Source organism: Cibotium barometz, unplaced genomic scaffold, assembly GCF_041138505.1.
Source record: "Cibotium barometz isolate CiBa-2024 unplaced genomic scaffold, ASM4113850v1 ctg255, whole genome shotgun sequence".
Classification (NCBI taxonomy): Eukaryota; Viridiplantae; Streptophyta; class Polypodiopsida; order Cyatheales; family Cibotiaceae; genus Cibotium; species Cibotium barometz.
In genome coordinates, this window is record NW_028229433.1 from 443,788 (window position 1) to 449,787 (window position 6,000).

Here is a 6,000-nt window from a genome sequence, read left to right on the forward strand (position 1 = left end):
TACTGGTGTGTTGTGTTATTTTTTCCCGGAGTGGACGCGAAAGATCTGGAGCTGAATTTGGATGCAAGGAGGACACTCCATTTTTAGCATGTATGTGCAGATGGTTGTTTGGAGCATAGCACCGACTGTGATGGTAAGTGATGATGTTGATGATCATGGCGGTGGATAGATCTTGCATTGTTTTGGAAGTTGAGGGTGTTGCATGACTAAGTAAAGCAAGGTGATATAGGATGTATGGCCATCATTTTGAGGCTAAAGAATGATATAAAATATAACCAAGGTGGCTAAAAATATTATAGTAATGGCCATGTGGAACTAGCACTGGCTGCCAACGCATTATCTAGAAGGTGGCGCCGCGTGAGAGTAAGAAGGGCTGCTGCCGACGTTGCAGGAGGACAGAGGGATTTTGAAGGGAAGCCTTGGCAACGCTGGGAGCAGATAGAGAGGGAGAAGCCGCCTAGCTGAGGCGCAAGAACGTGCGCAGAAAAGTTAAGTTAAGGGAACCGCCTTGGACAGAGTCCGGCTGGTATTGTGAGTGGTGGTTGGAGCAGCCGCAGGTGACTCTACTGGGAGCGGATAAGGAGAGAAGCCGGCCTTGTGCAGAAGGTCGCTCAGGTGCTGCAGAGAAAAAGAGGAGCTTGAGGTGCATGCAGTTGTGACTCCAGCAGAGCCGACGTGTGGAGCTAGGCGCTACAGAAGGAGCCCTGGTGTTTGGGTGACGTGCGCTGCCACAGTCAGCGCAGCTTGGGTTTGAAGGAAACTCGCCACGTGTAGAAGCTGAAGAGGGCTGGCGTGTGAGAGCCGCTCAGGTACAGCTCTGGGGAGAGCCCTAAACCGATCGAGAGTGTGATCAATATAGAGGTGCCGTGGAGTGTGCAGCAGAAGACAGGTGTAGGTCATCGCAGCCAGCTGCCCAAGGGCCTCTTTGTACAGTTAAAAGCTCACAGAAAAGCTGTCACTACAGTACGCTGGTTTCCCACTCACGGCTCGCTTCTAGCATCTTCTGGGATGGATTGTGTTGCTCATGTTTGGAACACATGGATTGAAGGGACTGGGCATGGTGCTGCTCACTCGTTCTCTTCTCATACTACTGCTATTAAGGATGTTCAATGGATCCCAGATGGTGCCTGTGTTTTGACTTGAAGGCTTGATATGTTTGTTATGATTTTGGAGCGTATGGCACATAAGGCTGGTCAACTTCTTCATACAGTTCTACAAAGGAATGCAAAGTGAATGCATAAGCCTTGAAGGCTCAGTATTGTGAATATGATGTGATGGTTCATAAAGTTCATGTCCTATGTTTATGACATGTTATGATGATGTCAGCCTTGTCTTTGATATGGACTATGGTGCCAATGCTGGCCGTGAATCTTGGATGTATATACCTATGAGATGTTTTTCTGGGGCTTGATGTATTGAGTTTTATGAATCAAGCTATGTTAATGCCAGTTTTTGGCTTGGATCATGAGGTTTTCGTTTGCTTTGACTATCCATGTATGGTTGAGTCTTTAATTTATGATGGTTCTAGCTTTTGCTGGTGATGTCCCTTGAAGTTCAACAACTTACTCTCATAGCCAGAAGCCTCGCGCTTTCCCAGCGACACCGCCCACGTCACGACAGCGTGGGTATCCTAGGTGACCCAGAGCCCGAGCACCGTATGGTCAGCACCCTCTAGGATCCTTCGCAGGTGACCTAGTGCTTCACTCATAGGCTGCTTCCTTGGTCCCTCATCCACCGTACCGGAAGCTCACCATTTTAATCGAACTAAGGCTGGTCAAGACCTCGGTCGACCTTGCTACGCGAGACGTCCTCCACCATTGACTCTCCATCAGCAGTTGCAACTTTATCAGTTAGGTCTCCACGACCTTAATCACAAGATGGTCAAAATGCTTTCCCAGCATTTTTGACATAAAACAGTCATTTACAAACAGCATTTACAAACAGTTTACAAATACAGTTTCTATATTAACTCTCATTTTTTCACATTATCCCTCATCAATCCACATTACTTATTCCACATTCCATTTATATGTGTACTCATCCCATCACATCATTTTCCATCTCATCACTTCAGATTCCTTCACATCACATATCATATATTCACATCCATACATATATTCACATCCACATCCACATCCACATCCACATTCACATCCATACATCCACATCTACATCCATGCATCTATTTTCACATCCACATCTACATGCACATTATACGAAACCTATCAATTTTGGAATTCCAAAAAAGTGAGATTTTTCCCATATTATTTAATATGGTGTTTTAAGAGTGTGCTTACAGAAACCATAGGAGTTTTGGGAGGTTTGAAAGTTAATGTTTCCACCAAAAATAATCCTCGACTCTGTAAGGTTTTTGTCATGCCTAAAGGTGCTTTAGAAGAGAAAATGTTGATCGGACAAAGCTATTCTTTGCTGTTGTGAATTGTGAAGTCAATTGGGGGCAAAGGACTCCTTATGTGTCATTAGAAAAGTGCAGATACACATTACTACTATAGATTTTGGTAGAAATTACCCAACAATCTCAAAATTGAGAAACCATTATCTTCCACAATGCTATTGTGTATTTCCGCACACCTAAGGCACCACAAGTATTCAAGGAACAGGTAACAATTAGGATAGACGGAGGCATGAATCTCACTCCATAGCAAAATTCTTAGAACCCATAGTCTCATATGTCTAGTGCTATTGGGTTTCTAAAAGCGTAAGAATACTATGAAGGATGCCAAAAATGTGGATACCTAAGTATCATGTTAGCAAAGCATTCTATCTAGAAATCTTATCAACACAACCTCCATTCACCACCATGACCCCTCCATCATCAAAAAGTGGTAACAAAAATGGAAGGTCGAAATGGATCCTACCCAAGAACACCACCCTACCGCATTAGGTGACAAAACACGTATGGGTTCCCAAGATAAGATCTCAGTTTAGACCTGACCTCACTAAAGTAAAGTGATTAGAAAGACCAAGCCTCATTGGGAATGAAGACGAAAGTCTATCCAATGCTTAAAATGTGAATGGGAAGAAGCCACAAGAACCTTCCCAACTCAATGTCAAAGAAGGTGCCACTCAAATTGAGGTAAACTAGGTGAATTACACAATTCCTTGCCTTGACAAACCAAAACACATGTCCATGGATAGGTTCCCATGATAACCTACGAGAATCACACGATTTTGGCTAATTCAATGAATGGAGAAAGAGCTACTATATTCCATTGAGGAGCTACGGTTACACTAGCATGCTTCCTCCACATCAAGAACTTTATCCAGATATTCTTGGGCCTACCCCATGGAGCATCGAGCTAGGAACACCCTCATGATTTAACACAATGGGCCCCAAAGGACTAACCAACCTAATACCCTCTTTGCCTAACTCACACTCACAACCATGATTCTTCAAATGTCTTCTTCCTATTATTATCTTGGTGGGAAAACATCTAATGGGAAGATAAAATAGAAGGGCAGCTACCTTGGACTATTGACAAGTGCTAAAAATAGTGGTGGATAATAAAAAGGTTTAATTTAGTACCACTCCTCAAGCTGCATGTAGTTGGTCCATGATTCTAAGGTCAAAGCCAAGCTAGAGAAAACATGACCGAACATCTTGGTGGAAGTAGTCCAGTGCCAAATCAACACCCAACTCTATGCTAAATTCCAGGTTTCCTATCAACAAGGCACAAAGCGGCACAAAATGATTACAGGCAAAGATGGCGCAAAGAGTCCATACCTTCTTGCTTGGGGGAAGCCTCTCACATTGTAGCAAAAAGATAGAAGATAGAAGCCTCTCAAAGAAGTGACGAATAGTACAAGCCACTTTACATGCAATTTTAGGAGATGGATGCCACGGCCAAGAGAGGGTGGTCATTCACAAACTTGAGAAGGGAATCCTACACTGCTTGAAGCCCAAGTACACCTGCATCAAGGAATACCTAAAGTAAGGGGAACGGGATGACTATGAAATATACGGATTTCATATTTACATAATTACTCAAAAAATTACATTATTAACATGTGCGTAAATAATTCAATAACACACCAACATCATTGACTCCAAAAAGGTTGAGTTGCTATGTGGTGACCTATGAAACCACACTTGGGGTCCTCCAATGCATAAAGTAATTATCACTAAGTGGGTTTACAAAGAAAAATACAAATGGGATGGTACTTTGAAAAATTACAAGGCACGGCCAGGTTTTGCACAAGTTGAAGGTTTTGACTTTCAAAAATATTTTGCTCCTATAGTCAGGTTATTTATAATCCACAATGTTCTTGTATTGGTAGTGCAAGGGGGATAGCCTATTCTCCAAATGGATGTGAAATTTTCTTTCCTCAATTGGAAATCTCAAGAGAGAGGTATACGTGGAACAAAAACTTGAGTTCATGGTTCTCGATTCCAAAAGCAAAGTGTCCAAGTTATGGGAGGCATTCTTTGGGTTGAAACATGCCCCGTGAGCATGGTACTAGAGGATTTGATGCTTACTTTGTGAGTTTTATTCTCTTATGAAGTCCTTTAAATGCAAATTTTTGTGTCTTTTTTGTGACTAGGAGAAGTATATGGTCATTGTTCTCTATGTAGATGACCTCATCTTGACATAACATATGTTAATTGTAGAGTTTGAGATGACTAATCTCAAACTCTACAAATTTTTGTGTCTTTTTTGTGAGTAGGAGAAGTATATGGTCATTGTTCTCTATGTAGATGACCTCATCTTGACATAACATATGTTAATTGTAGAGTTTGAGATGACTAATCTTAGGCTCATGCATTATTATTTGGGGATTGAGGTGTGGTAGAAGCTAGATAAAATTTTTATCTTAGCAAAAATATGCAGGTGAGATGTCTCAAGGGAATCATTAGAAGGAAGGTATGTAAGTGTTGCATTACATCCATGATACTCAAGAGTACATCATCACCTATGATGTAGGCAAGACTCTCAATGGCTTTTATGACTTAGATTGGGGCGGTGACTCACACAACGGGTGCTTAGTATAACTGGGTATTGTTTTTTTCTTGTTTTGGGATGCATTCCTTGGATCAATATAAGAAACAACCCAAAGTTACACTCATCCGCTAGAGGTAGAGTACAAAGCTGCATGCTTTGCATCGTGTGAGGTATTTTGGCTAAGGAGGATTCTATAGAATACGGGAGTGGTGAAGAAGTAGCCTTTAATGCTACAATGTGATAACTAGAGTTTCAGAGCCATTTCTTAAAATCCTGTGTTTCTATTGGGGGTCATCTAGCCTAGCCCAGTATATCCATTGGCAAACAAACTCTCGGGACACGAATCTTCTTTCTGATAATAACCTTGTAACTAAATCTTGCCAATGGGTAGTACTCAAGTAGATGTAAAGGGGAAAAAGGGAACTATCCACCAGGACGAGGGATACATGATAGAGAAAAGAGTAGAGAAGATAGCTAAGAGTGTGATACAACATTGTGCTTTGGGATAAGCCTCTCATGTAGTGATACAAGTGCTTTGTTTATGTAATTCTCCATTTTCTATAGTGTAAAAGTCTGTTTGATTCCTCGTATGTGTTAAGTGCTTTCTTACGATATGACTTCTCATCATCACACTGGGATTTTCACTCAGAGTCATTCCTATCTGGATGTGACTCCTACCTCTAGAAATAGGATTAAGAGTCATGTCAAGAATTGTGACAGATGTAGGAACCGACCTCTGTGCTAGCATGACTAACTCTCTTAGCCTAGGAAGATTGCAACGCATTAGCGTTATCATATTGGGCACACAACGACATTAGTCACATCTCCTTCGGAGCCAACTAGGTGGTCTAGAACCATGCAAGGTCTTGATCGGCGGACACCAACACTGTTGGTGATCCTTCTAGGAGGAATGGTATGCCAGGTAGGGGACTAGAGAGATAGAGACTAGTATAGGTTAAGTCTTGCACAGTTAGTAGAGTAAGCTAGTCAAAAGAAGCCCAAAAATAAAGCACACACTAACTAGTGTCAGGAATGCTAA